Source organism: Seriola dumerili, unplaced genomic scaffold, assembly GCF_002260705.1.
Source record: "Seriola dumerili isolate Sdu_G_001 unplaced genomic scaffold, Sdu_1.0 BDQW01000025.1, whole genome shotgun sequence".
In the NCBI taxonomy this organism is placed as follows: Eukaryota; Metazoa; Chordata; class Actinopteri; order Carangiformes; family Carangidae; genus Seriola; species Seriola dumerili.
This window is the reverse complement of record NW_019174280.1, coordinates 12,874,770-12,894,464: the sequence shown is the minus strand read 5'-3', so window position 1 is coordinate 12,894,464 and position 19,695 is coordinate 12,874,770. Positions and strand designations below refer to the sequence as shown.

At 40.4% G+C, this 19,695-nt stretch overlaps 1 protein-coding gene across 1 annotated transcript in view; it reads left to right on the top strand.

Moving 5' to 3' along the window:
• Positions 1–9,308: 9,308 nt before the first annotated feature.
• ptpn14 (protein tyrosine phosphatase, non-receptor type 14) overlaps positions 9,309–19,695 on the top strand; it is a 39,542-nt gene continuing 29,155 nt past the window's right edge. Inside the window, exon 1 of the mRNA XM_022766226.1 lies at positions 9,309–9,674. The gene's annotated coding sequence lies outside the window, so the exon portion shown is untranslated. The remainder of the gene's footprint in view (positions 9,675–19,695) is intronic.

The window sequence follows — 19,695 nt, the reverse complement described above, 5'->3', positions numbered from 1 at the left end:
AACATTAACTGTTTCTGTGGACTGCCGCTGTGTATCCAGTTTTTTGTATGAAAGCAAAGGTGCTCATAAAGGACTGATGTTTATAGTCAACCCTTTATCTTTAGGTGACATCATGTTGCACACGCAGACATAAATAAAAGCTCCAATGCTCCTCCACCCTTCCCTAGATACAACTGCCTTTCCTCACTACACTGTTATTCCTCTGATTTACACTTGAGAACAGCCCTTCACTGCTCATTTCAGGTGGTTCACAGACTTATTTAACTTCTGTGATATTTTATTGTCATGCATTTTATTATATATTTAATGGTATTTCTGTGATTTTTTGTAATTTTTGTTTTGCATGAATAACCTGAAATGTCTAGAAAGATTTCAACTTTATATTTACACGAAGAACACCACATTTCTACACAATGTACAATGGCACTGTAGTACATAAAAGACGTTAATAATAAATAAGGTTTAAAACCTGAATATGGACACTGAAGTGGGAGTCATTTTCTCTTGTCTCTCCCAGAGGCAAGAGCCACAACCCCCATAAGATTTAACCCACTTAACCTCCATGTGGCCTTCCTCTCCAGGTGGTGTTTTTGCTCTGCACAGCTCCTGCTTGTGAATTTGAGTCATTCTTGGATATGAATATTAAAAACAAGAAGAACATGCACGCTAAGCCACCTCTTCAATGGATTAAAAAAGGTTTAAAAACAAATGGAGATGATGCATTTCAACAGCACTCAGGAGTGGAACTCATTTTCCTGTTGATGGTGTTGAACTTCCTCCGCTTAATAATAATGCAACCCCCAGGCAAGGCTGTGCAGGGTGTGAATCATTGCCTAATAAAGACTCTGCCATTTAACCAGCTGCCATTTATACAAGTGTTATCATCACATCAATCTGCAGACATTTTACATATATATGAAAAGAGGAGACAGATATTTTCTCAACCAGTTATTTTTTCCAGATCTTTCCTTTGCAGATGCAGATGGCAATCTGATTTGTTTCCAATACGTCTTAATGCACAAACAAGGCAAATATTGTGCCAGAACTTGACTAAGATGCAGTGTTCAGATACATGAAGTGTTTTCACACACATCATTTAAATTGTTGAAATGTGATGATATTGGTATTGATAACCTGAGATCAATATTTTGATGAGTAAATTCCCACTATCTGTGATACGATACAACACAATACAGTGTTTGGTGCTATTTTGCCTTTAGTTAGTTACTTTAGTTAGCTTCTTTGCATTCACATACTGTGAATATAGATAAAAGAAAGCTGTAATTACATTATATCTAGCACTACTGGCTGGTATTTTTTAAATTAACTTTCTTTAACAAGGCAAAAAACATATTTAACATTGGTTTATCACTATGATACTCATGGCTTTTTTAAATTTTTATATACCATATTTTAATATGGTTAAATAGAATGGACATTCATGTGTTGTATATGCTTTTATTTAAGTTGTATAACAATTTCTGTCTGAGGTCTACTTGACTCCACACATATGTAACGTCACATGTAGGACGATATATTTCTTTGTCTATGAATGACTTTCTGGTCAGTAAAATGAATAGGAATGTTATAACCTTGATAAAGGTAAGATTTATTGTAGGGCTGTTGTATCAGGCTGCATTAGTTTTAATTAGACTTACCCATTAGATTAGCAACTGAGTGTCTATTTGTTTATGCACAGCCCCTATAACATATAAAAAATTAAATATGTCGTTATTTGGTGCAATAACGCTTGATTCTCATTTCTGGTCATTGGTTGACTGTTGGGTCGTAACCCAAGTAACTGGTAAAAATAGTTGAGTAAAATGTAACAACAACAGCAGTGATTGCCAGGGGAACAAAAGAGCCTGCAAGCTTCCTGTACAATAGAAGTGATTTCAGAATGAAAACGATACAGGTCAACCAAGATAATGTCAATATTTTAACCATTTTATGTATTTCATGTTTGGCAGTGTTTCTCAATCTCAAGTTCCTAATGTGTCATCAGGAAGGTGCATTAAAGCACTATGCAAGTGTAAACATGTAATAAAATGCCACATTGTAAGGAATTATTTATCAAATGTAGGACCATCCAGCTGCAATGCATTTGAAAAAAAACATCTTGAACCGGAGCTTTCGACTTTTGCACAACCTGATAACCAACAGTAATTATTCGGCTGATTTATTGCACCCTGTTGGCATCCAATGGGATGCTTTCCAATTAGGTAATGCGTTCTCCTCCAGGATATAAATTAAGGTCTGTGCCATGAGGTCCTCTCTGATTATGTATCCCATAGGATCCTCTGTGAATCCTCCCACCTCGTCTGTTCTGCTGCCCACGACCCAAAGACTGATCAGCATCTGCCACCAGTACAAATCTTCCAAGTTTTTAATTAATCTTGAAGGAGATAAAGACACTTCCGGGTCTGGTCCAGGTGTACTATTCCCAGGAAGATCTTGTGGGCGCTGTCTGGATGAAATTGCCACGTGATGGAGGGCTCGCTCACAGATATTTTGCCTCCTTTTTTGAACACTTTCTGCTAGTTGGCAGTATTGTAGACTGTGCTTGACTCCGTGATGCAGTTTCCTTGGTCAGTGAAGTAGTGAAGTGCATTAAGTAGCCTACTTGTGACCCAATGTCTTTGAATTTCTTCTGCCCCGGTAATATCTAATCTTACAAAGTGTTGTCCTCATTAAGCTTTTTGAGACCTTGCGTGCTCTTACACTTTTGGACAACAATGGCACTGGGGAATAAGCTGTATCATGCTTTGGGTACACAGGTTTTAGTCTTTTCATGGGATTGTTGATTTAACCGTTGAACAATGATAGTTAATGCTCAGGGTTTAGGATAGTGGACACTCGGAAAGGGCTCCAGAGTAGCTTAGATCAACCTGCCCCGTCTTTGGTTCCTGTGAATGGGGTTGTTCTACTGTACAGGCCCACAGAAGAAGAGTCCAAATACGACTGTAGCTCCTTAAAGATCATAGGGTGTGACTCATGACATTTTTAGAAGTTACCAAAAAGACAAAACTAATTAATTAATTAACTAATTAATTAAAGAACATTTTTTTATTAATTGTTAATTGCTTAGCAACATTGTTGGCAAAAAGCTGACCACCATCGCTGCTACGCTACTGTTTTGTCAAACTGTATGTGGGAACAGAAAAGAAAAGATGGTGTCACTTTTTTCTAGTTTTGTTGCATTACGGTCAGAAATATTTGGTGTGTGTGACTTATATAATAAATGAATCACACAAATGCCATTCCACCTTTTCACTGTTTAGTCACTATCCAGCCAGGCATCTTCTCTTTGCAATGTCCTCTGTTTCCTTCCTGCTGCATCTAAGCCCAGTCATAGTGAGAGTGAGGCTGTAAGTCCTACAATAGACTGGAATAGATTAGAAAATTGGACTTAACTGTACCTGTAACCTTTTAAAAAACCAATTAAAGACATTATGTGACATACCTGGAGCTTTTCTCATTATCCAGAGCAATCCATGACAAGCTCAGTGTCAGGTTATGCAAGTGTGCATCATGAACAGGTTGACGTCGCTTCAAAATGCTGCCAGAGTGAGGAGGAATGTCCCATTTGGCAAATACTGTTTGAGTTGCATTCCTCCCTTATGTTGTAGGAGGAAGAGAGAACAGATTCATGTAAAGAAAGGGAGGAGGTATGTTTACATGCTGCGAAAGGTTGGTAAATGTCAGATTTTTTCAAAAGTGCCATTTTCTCCAGTGGTTCTGTAGTGTGAGGTGGGTGTTTTTACAGTTATCACCTTGGAAAAGCATTTTTGAATAGGTGAGTTTTTGTGTGTGGGAGACGCTGACTTGAAGTGGATAAAAGATCAAAACAAAAAGAGAGCGTATGTCTTCAAAAGTATCTACTTACTGTGGCTGTGGCCTCAGATAGCAGACAGAATCCATTTCTGATCATATCTTAGGGCATTCAAAGCCTACCATTGGTTCAACATATTTTAGCAGAACGCCCACACGTTTTTGTGTCCCAGGATAAACTTTTTTCAAACCGTCAAATCTCAAAACATGAGCTTCAGAGAAAAGGTGCTCTGGCTTTAAGCCAGACATGAGAACGCCTCAGGCAAACCCATGGACCCTGCTTCAACACTCACCAAGCAAACACTTTGCAGGTATTACTGTTACTATTTATCTATTCTATAGGGTCTGAGTCCCAAACCGAATAGCATTTTTTAGTGGGACTGTAAGACACCCCAAAAACCTTTACATATTTTACCTTACTCAAAAATGTACTGTTTTACATTACTCACATTCACGAATTCTTTATCATTTCTCTCTCTTGACTGTAAAGCTCTTTAAAACTAAGTTAAACTAATGAGTGCTTAAGATGGTGATTGACATGTTGCTATTGTGACAGCATTTTATGCTTTATGTGATGGGGTTAGACGAGGACGGACCCAAGAAACACGGAATTCATTGCATGCAAGAACCTACATGTACCATGGGTGTGCAGTGGTTGTTGCTTTTGATATATAATATAATTTGGTCACGTGTTTCAAAACTAGATTTTTAACACAGGACCACAACATCTGGTACAGGAATAATGGAAGGCTTAGCTTTACTGTACGATTATGCGATTAATCAAATTATGCACAAACAATCGACACACAGTGGGTTCTCTGGAGGTTTGAGGCCTCAGGGCACTTAACCTGCTTTGTGATGGTTGGTGATGCAGATTTCTGAGTGAAGGACAGATGTTCAAAACAAAACACTTAAACAGCTGATGACAAAGAAGATGCCCATCAGTGAAATCACCTGTTGACGTGTTAGTGTCCCATGCTGGAGACTGCTCCTTCAGTTTATTGATGCATTAAGCAGAGCGTGGCTCTGAAAGGCCAATATGGTCACGTGAGTTTAGGTCAGTTAATCATTATTCACACTCACGTCTGATATGAATTGAACTGAATTGACAAGCCAACTTACATCTGACAAAAAATAAAGTAAGTGGCGCACAGCAGAGTGAATATCGACAGCAACTGCAAAAATACACCTGCCCCCCAAATTGACTTTTTTTTCGTTGAGCAATTTCAAGATGTTGTACAAAAGAACAGAGAACCTCGTCTGGCATACAGCTCTTACTCTACAGTCTTGATATTGTTTGATTTTCTTTGATTCTGCATTAGCAACTTAAAGGTTCCATAATTTGAACCCTGTGAGTACTTTCATACTTTTGTTCCAACAATGAACAGGAGTGTTATTAGCAGTACATGCTCCCATTTTGACATCTGTATTTTTGCGAGACGTTACCTCTCACTCACAACACATTTCACCTGATATATATGTTTAATGTCTTTCCTGATCAAACTGTCCGCAAGGTTTTGTGTGAAGCCGTTACAATTTTTTTTAAATAACTTTTTAAAATTAAAAAAAACTAGGACAGGATGCAAAAATAACTTCTGTCCAAGTCAGAAGCCGAAGGTTTAGTGTTGCAGATGTTTCTTTGTTAATAAATACTCAAGCATACAGATGGAAACTCCCTTTTCCTTCGGACCTCGACACAAACAGTAGCTTCTCTTACTCCTTTCTCAGTGTTATCACATAATGTTCCACATGTGACTTAAATTTATGAAAAAGATTACACTAAATGTAATGGACCACATCCACTGTTGGAACAATTCTTGGAACAAAGCCACTGGCTAAAAAGAACATCATTTGTGGTTTAACTTTTTTATTCGTTACGACATATTTCAAGAGCTTTTTCCCAGCATAGCTGCCTTCATTATCATACTTAAATTACATGGTTTTAGATCCTTTTAGAGACTACTGTAGTTCCTAAAAATGAAATAATATTTACAGGCTGCTTTCTGAAAAGTTTATCTGGAAAATTGTGTGAGGTTTGGGCCCCTCTCTGTTAGTCTCAGTCATGACAGGTTTATATAAACGTGTGTGGTGTTTAAAACACAAAACAGTGAAATTTGATTTATCAAGCTTTACATTCTACAGTCTACCAGCTGTAGACTAACAGTACAGGCATTAACTGTGAAGAAAAGACAAAGCAAAACACAAAACTTGAGGAAACCGGATAGACAAAATCCCTGACTGCCCACAAGTGTGCATCAACTGAAACATCCTGCAAAACAATACAATGAATAATTTTATTACCTTTGGCAATAAGAAAGCAAATAAAACCATGAGAAACAGGTACTGACTGTGTTTATGGGTCTTCACACAATCACAGTCTGACATCCCCTGCAAAGGACTGAGGCCACAATATCACCGAACCGGACACTCTCCAGACTCTCGCTTCAGTTTATGAATTTCTCAAGCATGAGGGAGAACCACTTGAGTCCTAATGGGAACGTGAAACCAACCTTAATGTCAGTGAAGCAAAGAATAATTCACTCTGGAAAGTCTCATACCAGCAATGCCAGTGTATTACACTCCTACAGCATCTCCCACAGGACATCTCAGGAAGCACAGTCCTAGGCCTTTCTCCAAAATCCTAAAATAGAAAATAAAAAGCTTATTGTTTCCCTTGGATGTGACTCCCAACCACTGGTCAGAGTTGATAGCTGAGACTGCTGCTGTTTTAAATGCATGTTAGAAAAATCTTTGCTTGTGTACAATTATTCTTGTTTAATTAATTCCAGGGGTTATATATTGTTGGAGTGTGTTGTAATTTCCTTTTTTGTTGGATCCACTTTACTTTAACTTGGCCGACCCAGTTCATCCTCATTTAGGGATTTCCCAGAATTGTCTTGTCAACAAACACCCAGAGTTTATGAGATTTTCAACTGGAGATTTTAAGATGTGAACAGAGACACAGTAGCAGCTGGTAGCATGAAAACATTGTGTTTGTGTGTGTGTGTGTGTGTGTGTGTGTGTGTGTGTCTATGTGTGTGTGTGTGTGTGTATGCGTGTTTTAACCTCTAAGTACTCTGTAAACACATGTTTTTTAAGCGCTACCTTGTAATAATTATTGCTGCTGTTGTAAGTTGCATGTTAGCCACAAGAGGCTGCAGTTTGGTCACAAATAAATCAGCCTCTGCTGAGAGTCGAATTGTTCTTCTTTTTCACTTCATGCTTCGTCTTTTACATTCAAGTTATAATGTGAATCAACCATAAATTAATGAATGAATGAATAATTATGTAATTTTCACATTTTCCAACAGGATCAGAATAATCTACTGCATTTGTTGTGATATATTGCTCTTTGTTTTTACTCTCATTGAGCCCACACTCATCTCCAGGAGATTGCTATAACATACCTTTTTAATGAACATGTAAAGGCTCTTGAGATAATTCCCCCCTTCTTGTGCTTTTTACTCTCCTGTGGTACCATTAAAGCTTTTTGTGATGTCCTTGTAGGATGCAGTGATTAATAACTTGCTGTGATATTTAAAAATGTATAATGAGATCACTATGGACTTTATTCACAAGGCACATGACAGCATGACAGCAAGTGTGGCAGTTTATTGCAGCAGCAACTTCTTAAATGAGATAAAATATGTGTACAGTTTGTATATGTTTTTAGGTGGTGGGATGGAACATAAAAAACAACATGGATACAAAATGTTAATAATAGATAATAATATAGTGCTATACTACTGCTACTACATGGACAAAACCACCACTGAGGACACAGTCGCATGTCTTTTCATGGCGTTTTCTCTGGGAATGCTTTGAAACACAGAGGAGAAGCTGACATTCTCATACAAACATTACAAATGAACTGGCAATAAAAATGATTTGGACTCTGAACATTTTGATAAACTATAGTGATTCAATATTCACCACACAGCTAATTAACTAAATAAATGAAATCAATGTTAAAAAAAAATAAAAAATATCATTATTTGGTGGTTCCTCAGGTAGAAGTGGGGGAATATAGACATTTGTTATGTTTAAATTCCTGGCTAAGGCACTGACTTCTACTACTAGTAGAGAGTCACTGGTCAATTAGCACTTTTCTTAATCAGACAAACTATCACACATCCTTCTAATGTAGGTTAACATTTAATATAACACTTTTTTTTCTATTTTAAGCACATTTTTAAAATAATAAATACTTTCATTCATAATATGCTTTGGGACAAGCTCATATATTAGCTCTCATATTAAAATACAGTAGGCTTATACTATATATTGTGTGAAATAATGGCGAAATGTATAGCCCAAAGCCTACATGTTGTAAAAATGTAGGTTATGCAAATAAATTGCCCCACAGACGCTGTAATTCATCCACGGCCAAAAGGCAACAAGGGGGGACATAAATATGTGAGGGGAGCTTCTTTGTTCGACGTTTAGTCACCTCTGTGGCCCCTGGAAAACCATTAAACGAGGAGGACTTCTCCCAGGAGCCCGGCATTCCTCAGATTCCTCCGGTCTGATGTCAGAGCAGAGGGGACGGCCCTCCAGAGGCATCTGGACCTACTGCTGCCTTCACGGCCCCCGCCGAGGCTGCGACCTCTGAGCTCTATTTTGATTTCAGTAAATTTCGCGAAAATATGTACCAAGTCACTTTTTTTCTTTTTTTTTTTAAACTTGCTTTCTTTTGACAATCATGAGATAGGAAGTTATTTTCATATGACATAAAAGGAAAAAACAATTCACCCAAAAGATGCACATCATATCTGCCATTTGTCCCCAGCCTTGAGATAACTAGTTGTCTACTTGCAACCCCTTGTGACAGGTTGTGTATGTCTACCAGCAGTGACCAGCAGTGGTGGAAGATAAAGTTACTTAAGCTAAAGCAGTAATTCTACAATGTAAAATTTCTCATTTACAGGAGTGTCATCTAATGGGCTATCATTATTGATGTGGGAACATTTAATTTTAATGTTGTAGCTGCACTGTGGAAGTGAAGCTTAAATTCAAACTACTTTGTATACTAATGTGTAAACACGTCACACTTCTATTGTCATATGTTATGTATATAAATTGCATTTTTCCTTTGAAATGTAGTAGAACAGAAGTATTAAGTGGGATATAATGATTACACTCAAGTAAAATAGGTAGCCTACAAGTAGTGTACCTCCCCATTCTAATCAGTACGCTATATGACCATTTTAATAAATAATCTACTTTTTCACGTGTTTTATGTGAATCATTTTTTGGTCATTCACAAAAAAGCAGGTTAGAATAGAAAAGAATTAAACATAACTTGTAATATTTTTTATGTTTTACAATCCTTTTCTACTTCCTTGTTTGGACGTTGACGCGTAACTCGTGATTCCAATGTTTTCTGCAGCTTGTGAATGCATCATATGCTCCTCTCTCCCCCTGTCGTGAACGCCTCCATTGGACTAGAGGGACCACTACTATAAACATACCAAGAGTCCCAGCGAGAGAAGAAGACCACGTCGTTGTTGTCCACGGCCAAGTTGGAGACGTTTCGTGGCTGTTTTTTTTTTCTGCTTTTTCTGCTCCTGAAAAACTCTGAAAAAACAGACAAAAACTTGACGCCGAAGCAGCTTCAGGACCAACTCAGGACTGACTTTGCGACTGCATTTGCGACTTTTTTTTTTAATTCTAAAAGTTGCGCTCAAATGATTCAAGAAACTCTCGAGATTTTTGTTTCCCACACAGGATTTTAAAGGTATTTCAAACACCATATGAGGAATATCTGTTTGCTTTGAGGTTCAACGCCGTCGAGCAAAGACGTTTCTCTGGAGCAGAAAACGGCATGTAGCGCAGGATCAAGGGTGAGTTGTCTTGCTAAAAAAAAAAAAAAAAAAAAATCTTTCCCAGGAGAGTTTTCTTCTGCGCTTGATTGTTTCCAAACCACAGGCATTCTTGTAATAAGCAGAGGACAACACTTTTAAAGTCTGAATGAACAGAGCTTAAAATGTAAAATGTAGGCCAAATGGCTTTGGCCACGTAGGGCAGGAGATCCCAAATATTTTTATGCCAAACCCACCCTCCTCCTCCTCCTCCTCCTCCACCTCCTCCAGCACATAAACATAAATTAAAATACAGGCAGAGCCCCAAATCCTCCTCTACATTTGATAAGATGTGGGCAAGTTATGGGTGTGATTTGGAGATCTCATTAACCTGTACGTTGCTGGATTGTAGTAGAAAGAGTGAAACCTCTAATCAGAGCAGCGTGGAAAGTCTCTAGAGTTAATGAGGGAATAGTAATATTATATTTCATATATGCACTTGTTTGAGGTCCATCGTGGACTCCCTCTGTAGGGCCCCTTAAGGATGCAGTTTGGGCCTCTTTCTAGGAGTCCAATGGGTACATGCCATGTGAAGTCAACAGCTGTAATATCTAAGTCCTACTCTGTTATTGCACCTAGAGATGACATTTTTACACTGAACACAACTCGTAAAGTGTGTTCTTGCACTGAGCCATCTTGTGGAAAATGCTTGGAGTCATCCAGGTCAAAAGGGAGGCTGGGAATTAGAGCTGCACATGCATTCATCTCCAAAGTAATTACAGTTCTACATGATGCCGTTAAACACATTTGGATGACATGGTTTGTTTGTGTATGAGCCTGCCTCTCCTTTAACCTGGTGATGATGACATGATCACTGTGTTGCTGAGCTGTTTGTCCTCCCCTCACCGTGCGTGCACACGAACTGTGCACACATGTTTGTGTGAGAGTATGTAAAAGATGTGTTTGGACATGCACCCTGGACTAACAGAGCTACAGTAAAAAAAAAAAAAAAGGGGGAGAATTCTGTAAAGGCAAATATAGCATAGCTGCAGGAGGCGTAGGCCATACACACACACACACACACACACACACACACACACACACACACACACACACACACACACACATCTGGCTGTCTTTATAAGCTCAAAGGCATGCTGTGTAAATTATATGGTGCCAGAGCAAGTGGCTTGGGAGTACACAGCAGTTTTAAAAACCCTGGTGGAGAATTGAAAAGACCAAAAGTCAGAGCAGTATCCTTCATCCATGCTCCTCATCACCTTATGGTCCGGCATGTTTCAGAGTGGAGACCCAGGCAAGAGTGGTTAAATATCCAATATCTGTTTGTGATTATTTCCATAGATCCGGTGCCATTTCTTGTCACTCTGTATCCTGCAATCATATTTGAAAACAAAAGGAAAGTTGCTGAAATGCCAATGCAAAGTCCCAAAGGCATGTTTTGTCTAAGGTCAGCATGGTAAGAATATAATAGGTGTTTACTGCATAATGGAAGCCTGCATGTAAAAGGAAAAGTGGCTATTGTTTGTGTAGCCAGTGGTCATTTGAGTCTAAAGGCCATTTGATTGCTATGTGGGGCAAACATACCTGTAATTTTGGTCAAGTGTTCATGCTGTAGCTCAGGAGGAGAGTGAGGGAGAAAACATTGGCAGCAGCGGTTATTGTTGGTATTGTTGCAGCAGGTTAAGTGAAGAAATGCACAGAATTCATTCAAACTCAACTTGTGGTTCTCTTGTTATTCTGCAAATGGAAAAGAGCCATAAGGCCGTGATCTCTTTCTCTTTTTCTTAAATTTAAATGCATTTATGAGGAAGTGACAATATCAACTTGTGATGCAAAATGAGGCTGTCTAATTGATGAGAGAGAGCACAAATTACAAATCAAATCTTATTATTATAGATTTGTCATACTTTATATAATCCCAAACCCTAATTCTATCCTTTTAATATGTGGTTTTGCATGTTAGGAGATATGCTTCAGACCATAGTCGATTAATCAGTTAATCTACAGAAAAATAATCGACAATAGTTTTGATAATCAAAAAGCAAAAATGCCAAACATTTGGTGGTTCCAGCTTCCCAAATGTGAAGATGTTAAATGTTTTAAAACAGTCCCTATTAATATAAATAGAATATAAATCTGAGTTTTAGGAAGCCAGTTATTGAAATGGTATGTGACTGTAAGCAGTATGTTGTGTGTGGTGAGTGTATTCAGACTGGCAGAGAAGCCTTTGTCGGAGGATCTGTGGAGTTGTGTAAGAGCTATGCTCTCTGGCAGCCTGGTACACAACAACAGAGCAGAGAGCGTGCTGCGACCTGCCCAACTCTCCCACACTCCACCTTAGGCACCTTCCAGGTGCTGCGGATGAGTTGTCAATCACTGCTAGCAACAGGACAGACCCCTCTCCCTCTGCTCACCTCAAAACTGTTTCTATGATGTGGTCCACATATGGGCCTAAGTGTATACACACGTTTTTAAGGCTACTTCGTGCGAAAGTGTGTATGTGATCCTAAGGAAGCATCAAGCAGAGAAAATTTCCATTTGATGTCAAGTTTAAAATGTGTGAATTTTCCTTTCCTCGCAGCCATTATGTCTGTTGGGTACAGCCGGATGTAAACAGTAGCAAAACCCAAAGTGTTGCTGCTTTCATTGGCTTGTAAACTCCGTGCTGTTGAAGTCCCTGTTAGTGTCGGTGCCTGAGGGTTCAGCTGTGAGAAAACACTCAGTGGCTTTTTGATGATTGAGCATGTGTGTGTGGAATTGTATTTGTGTGTATGGTTATGTGAGTGTGGTTCCCAGGAGCAGAAGGGGGCGGGGGGTGGGGTGGGGGGTGGAGGGTGGGGGGGTGGAAAATGTGAGCAGCACCGTGGTTTGGCTGGGACAGGCGCAGTGGTTGATGGTTGATGGTCCCATCGTGTTTCTGTTGTTGATGTGGAGAGCCACTACTATCAGCCCCCCCCACCCCCCCACCTTCTCCTGACCAACTGTACCAACATGATAAGAGCCATCTCCTCTTTCCTTTCTGCTCTGTTCTCATTGTTCTCGCTTATCTAAAGCCTTTATTTTCTCATTCGGATGCTGGGAATCACCCACGCTTTGTATGCAATTAGAGGACCTACATTCACACGCATATACACACACATATACAAACACCTCCCACTATTCCTCTCGGTCATATCTCCAACTTTCCCTGCCTCGATGACATCAATCTCCAGATTTCACCGCCGCAGGATGACTCGGCAGAGCAGCGTCATTGTTGGTTTGGAAAACCAGTCTCTGGTCAGTGTTAAGCTGTATCCCTCTTTGATCCTCCCCCTCTTCATGTTCTAGTGACACTGTTTAGATGGCTATGCCAGCCTGAAACACTGGGCATTCGCTATCTATTACTGTCAACTGTGGCACAGCGCTCCAGACTGTGAGCACATATTTCTATGGTTTTTCTGTGGTTTCTTTGGTTTTAGGGTTGACAAAGTCCACACCTGTGCAGTGTGACATTCATTATGAATAATGTGGTGCTGGAAAATTATGTCCTTTTTATTTTTTAGATTTTTTTTCCCCCCATTTTATGCCAAGCAAATGGAGTTTGTTTGGTTGCTAATACTCCAAAATTCATAGCCTGCACTCTCTCTAATCGCAGCAGATTTGTAGATTTTTAGGGATTTTGTCTGGCATGGCAGTCGTCTGCGCATGCTCTCATGTCTCCTACTCTTTGTATGTTTGAACCCCACTGTGCTCAACGCTCAGGCAGACAATAAAATGTGGCCAGATGCATCTTATTGCATTGGATGGTGCAAGGAAAATCATCATCTGCCAGTGGTTAGATATAGTGGATCTTTTCAGAGCAATCCTAAATAAATGCAATATTTGAATATGGCCTGATGTCAAACTGGCTGATAGTAGCAGTCATTACATTACATTACTAAACCCAGCAACTATGTTAACATCCTGTTTTTCCTAACCACATACAACAAATGTAAGATGTGGAAGCCTACTCTCACTACATTTATCAATTTCTGAATTTTGTTAACGTTTGCATGGAGTTTCCACCTTAATCTGAATCCCTGGATCTCTGAAAAAATGCATGTGTGTGCGTGTGTGTGTTTTTGATAGGGATCGAGGGGCAGATGGAAAGAGTGTGTGTGTGTGTGTTTGTGATTGTGTAGTTACAGGCTCCTTCGCTGTCTGGATGTCACCTCTGTGTGAACAGTCTGTGTTTGTCACCGTCACTGTGTTCTCATATAATAGAGAGAATGTGAGCATGCATGTGTGTGTGCACGTGTAGTGTGTGAAAGTGTGTGTGTATGCATCTTTGTGTCAGAGATGGGGCTGGAGAGGGAAAAAAAAAGAGCTGGAAAGTGAAAAAGCAGATGCGCTTGTTTGAAACACACTGTCTCGCCGCCTGGCTCCACCATCTGTTGCAGCTGCTAACGTTTGTGTGTGACAGACACTTTGTTTGTGTGTGTGGGTGTGTGTGCGTGCGTGCGTGCGCGCGTGCGCGCAGGAGAAGTGTATGTCTGTATGCAACACAAAGTATATGTACAGTATGTGTTGTGGAGTGAACACTTTAAGATGAGGGGACATAAAGGCTTTTTTTTAAGCAGGAAGGTACGCACACACACACACACACACACACACACACACACACACACACACACACACACACACACACACACACACACACACACACACATGCATGCATGAACAATCCCCTGGATCAGACAGAAACACACATGGAGTGTTCGATAACAAAGACGGCCCTGGTGGTGTGTCCTGCTGTTCTTTAGGCATGCTAGGAGAACCGTTTCTGTGTGGTGTGCATGTACAATGTGTGTGCATGTGCCTTTATTGTATGTACTTGTTTCAAATTGCAAACACTAAAGTTTGTATTTTACTGCCCAGTGACTAGGGCAGTCTGATCCAGGGTCAGCTCCCAGGAGCTGCTGTTACTCAGACAGACTTTGGCTGTGTGTGTCCAGGAATGTGTGTGGACTTCAGAGCTGTGTTTCCCCAAAACATCTCACCACTGAGCTCCATGGTAAGCCAGAGGGGCACAAGAGGATCAAAGTCCTAAGAAGATTTAGGAAATATCAGACCAGATCTGGCTGTTTTGGTGCAGACATTGGTGTAAAAGTATTTGCAAAATTTTTAGTTGCAGTTGCCAGATCAGACAGTACAACAAGTGACAAAGTTCTTGGACATGTACAGTAGAAAAATAATTTAAGTCAAGTTATGTGTCTTCTGTGTTACTGTTGACTCTCTGGATTGACACTAGCTAATTAGCTGGTAAATCAACAGGCGAAACAGTGTAGTAGCTTTGAAGCAGTCGTGAAGTCTGATTGTCTGTTCTTTCCTAAAGTATTTATATTCCTGTTGTGCGTAGGGGTCCACCGATCAAAAGGTTTTTTTCATAAAATTCTTCCAAGTTGTGAATGTTGTCATGTGAAGCCCATTGCAGATAGTCCTATCATTTTGCCATCTGTGCTGTGACTGCTGTTTGACTGACTGAAGTCGCTGATCTGCTATCTTAAACCCCTGGACAGAAAAGGTAAACCCCGTTATGATAGCTCAGAGGCTTCCTTGAGCCTTTGGGAAGGCTTAGGGGAATTGATTTTTGTTCCCACGCACTACAAAATGAGACTGGTTAATTCTCCTGCCACTTTCCAAACAAACACATGCGGCTATGGGGCCTTTAGGCCTTCTGTCCCGGTTATGAAGTCCTAATCAGTGATAACTCTTTCATGATTTTAGGACAGTAACCCTTTAATTTCTGAAGCAAACTCGATAGAAAAATTAGGCTAGAATTAGAAGAGAATATTTATAACATTAGAATTAGAAGAGAGTAATTATTAAATGAAAGAGATTAAATCTAATATTTAAAATGCTGATATGTTTGGCTTTCTCTGAAGGCCTAGAAGTCCCTGACAGTTCCCCACTGGTGCACTCCTAGTATTTGATCCAGGCCTGGTTTAGGTTCGTAGACCAAATTGTAAAAAGAGTACACTGGAGGAAGAGTAGTTACAAGCTGTGAAGCACTTAACCCATTTGTTTTGCTACAGCGTTCATGTGAAACAGGGGAGGAGGGGGTTGGTTGGTGTTGGTATTTCAGACAGACAAGCAACAGAGATTAGATTGATTGAGTTACACACGCTACACTTGCGTCCTCAGCCCTCGGCGGCCTAATGGTCTTAGCAGTAGGCGACAAAGTGCTGTTTTGTTCCTGCTATTGTGTGGATGTGAATGGAACAAAGCGACAGACGGGCTGTCCTGAGACGGAGCGCACACAGCACCCAGATCAGCAACTGTGCTCCTGAGCAGACGCTTCGGAGTAGTTATATTTACAACTTGTCTTTTTGGCAATTCTGTAAAAAAAAAAAAAGAAAAAAGAAAATATGAAGTGCTAAATGTTAAATGTTGTGATTTTCTGTGATGTTTGGTCTGCAGATGAGCAGCTAAATGCAATGGTTGGTTGTGTTTTTGTTGCGTAATGCTACCTGGCTGGCTGTGGTGGCCCCTGTGTGCTGAATACACACCTGAGTCGGTAGAAGTCACTGCAGCAAAAACACCCAACATCCTGAGGGAGAAAACCTGTGTCAGCATTTTTTTTTTTATCTGATTTTATATGCTTTTGTCAGCTGTTAGGGCATATCAGCTGACTAAACCCTGCCCCACCAAGTTGCTGTTGTTACACCTGTTACCTGTCGTACCACTTGAAATTCAGTGTAATTTGTGACATTGTGACTTTGGCGTTATTGGGTTGGTCCTTAATTTCAGACTGAACTAGGCAAAAGCAGGATTCTCATTTCAGGCCAGCCTATCACCCGGGGCTAACTAGCTAATTCAGCTAACGTTTGTCCCATGAGTTGGTTGAAAACACAGTCGTGGGCTGACTTTTTCATGTTTTCAACATGAATCCTTTAACTGCATCTGGCTACATACATGATTTAAAACTAAAAGACTGAGGCTAAAGCTAAAGAGGGTCAGCTTCTTCACCAGCTGATTATCCATGAAGAAGACATGGAAACAAAGAAGTATCATAGGTCTTGCATTGCTGTGTAGATTTAGACATAGTAATACCAGTCGGATAAGAAGTAATGAACAAACAGAGTCATTTTGTTCTAACACATTCCTGTTTGGCTGCTGAGCTGTAATGTTATCTTGTGTAACGCTGGAGTGTAAAAGTCCAATAAAAAGCGCAATAGAGTCACTAACATTAGCAGCATCAAAGAGCAGCTTCCACACAGTGGAGGAATATTACACAGTGGACGTGTTAGTCATGAAAAGGTGTTTTTTTTAACCTGTAACCCAACAAAGTAATTTTGTTAAGCCAGGTAGTTAAAAGTATCCTCGAGTTGGTAACACTGGGTGGTTACTGTAGGTATGAGGCTAATTAGATGGACATGGCTGGACATGTCCATCAAGTGCTAACGGTTGCAACTCACATCAGACCAGTGCAAAACACTTTTGCTCTTGTATTTTTGGTTTTTGAAAGGCTAAACGAAAAGACCACCCCTCAGACTCTTTAAGAGCTACATAGGTCTCACTACAAAATCATGCGCACTGCGTTAGGCATGTGGGGAGGGGTTTAGCTAATGGTCAATCAGCATGTAAAACTGCTGCCCAGCTTCTCTGATGATTCGCTTTTCTTTGTGTCTATCGAGTGCATTTCAGATCACCATCTACACAAATTACAAGATGCTGGAGTTAATCAGTCAGCCATCTTTGTTTAAATTTGTCAAGTTGACTTTTTCTGACGCACAAGGACAAAAATGCTTGATAACGATTAATCTGACATCGGGCTGACAGGACACACAGCGCTGTTTGCCTGTCTAACGGCATGTGGGAGCGCACACACAAACACACACACACACACACACACACACACACACACACATTTTATTAATGTGTTCAGTTAAAGGTATGCAGCTCCGTGAGGTCAGGCTAATCTCATCTAATTTGCTTTTCATCATATTATGAATCGACTCAGCGGCTGAACACTGAAGATCTTTTATCTTGATTGATTTATAAAAATGTTTCATGTCATAACACAATTCATCGGCAAACAGCTGAAAAAAATGTATATACTTGGCTTAATGTGTGTTAACATCCCACAGAAAAAAAGATTCTTCTCTTCTTTTTCTTGTCACCTTTTTGCCCCTCGCCACACCAGTTTGGGGAATACAGAAAAAAACACAACAAAAGATGGGAATGGTTTCATATATATTTAGCCAAAGCTCACTACTCTGAAAAAGAAAAACAACCCTCATCCCTCAGTTTTCCCTCTCGTTTTCTCTGCGCCACAAAATTACAACGTGCAAATTCATAAACGTATATGCTGTTTTTGCATGCTGGAAATAAACACGATGGTTGAGAGAGAATGTTGCGTTTTTTTGTTGTTTTTTTTTTTTTGCATCGAGGAGTGGGTTTGGTCCCAAACTATTGTCTGTCTGTCTGTCTGGTTTTACTCAACCACACACTCCCAAACCATGCCACTGATTACTAGTTTAGAGTTGCACTAACTGCTGTCTGGTCCTTTGGCTAACCTCTAAAGAACCTGGTGGGTGTGTGTGTGATCTTGTGTATGTGTCGGTGTGTTTGTGGTCTGCTGTCTTCATGCATGTCTATGTTTGTACACTACACAGTGAAAGTATGCGCCTTTATTTGTGTCTTTGTGTGTTTATCTGTGTCTGTGTACTTGTTTACAGTGATCTTGCTGGCCTGTGAGCTTGGGAACATTTCTTGAGGAATTTTAGGGACGTTTTACCGTCAACTTGTGATGTCACTTCCCCTAAGCCTGTGCCGGCGGGGTGGGGTGGGGGGTGGAGGGTCTGTGGTTCAGGTCAGGTGATGGCTGGGGTCATGGTGGCCACATATTCCAAAGCAAAGCTGATTTACTCACCCATTGTAGCCTAATTATTCACTTTTCTGTGGCTTTCGTGCTGTGTGTTTGTGTGTGTGTGTGTTGGCATAAATGCCCAATAAAAAAACGCATGAATAAGATGATTACACATTACAGTGAGCTGTCTTAGATGGATTCATGATGAAGGAATGTGTTGCGGCTCCCAAAGGGGCATGGCTGTTAGAAAAGATGAGCGTGAAGCAAGTGTGATTCAGGTCGTAGCAAACAACACGGCTGTAAGTCAGCGGTTTGTAGCTTCTTGCCCTCTTTCATTCAAGACTCGCTTCCTTGTCTCTTATTCTCCCGCTCAGCCTTGTCACACACACACACACACACACACACACACACACACACACACACACGCACACACACGCACACTTTCCTTCCTTGTGGTGCATACTTGTGTCAGGTGTGCTCTGTTTTTCCAGTCAGGGTAAAGAGGAATCTGGGCCAGGGTCCAAGCTGACTATCAACAGCACATTGCCAGAGCCCAGGACAAGAAGCAACACATCCACTCCATCTTTACTCCTCCTCCTTCTCCCTTTCTACTCCTCCTCCCCCCCTTTTTTCTCCTCTCCTGATCACTGGAGCATTGTCATGCCGTATTTTGGTCTTTTCACCCTCCTGTTTGTGTGTTTTCTCTCACTTTCATACATCCTTTTTCTTTGTTTTTGATGTTTGGTCTCTCGGTTTTCACACACACTTTCCCTTGGTATCTCTTTTAACTCCCACATATTTGTTCTTTCTTTCCTCTGCTTAGGGGGTGTGGAGCCTTCATTTTGGTTTTGTGATCTAGTTCCTGTCTAACAAGGCTACAAAGTGGCCACCACCCTTAAAATGACACTGCTTTTAGCTGTTTCAATTACTTGCCATTGGCAACATCAGCATTATTAAAAATCCCTTGGTGACTGGTGGCTAAATCACTCAGTTTAACGCTCTTATTTTGTCAGGCTTGGCTCTTAGTGGTGTGTATATATAGTATACTACAGGTGTGAATACATACCTGTGTGTACGTGTGTGTGTGTATCTGTGTGTGTGTATCTGTGTGTGTGTTGCGCCCTACTTCAAAGCTTTGTCCTCATCACAGACATGAAAGCTAAGAACTGATGACTAACCCAGAGATGTGTTCAAAGTGTTCTCCAAAGACCT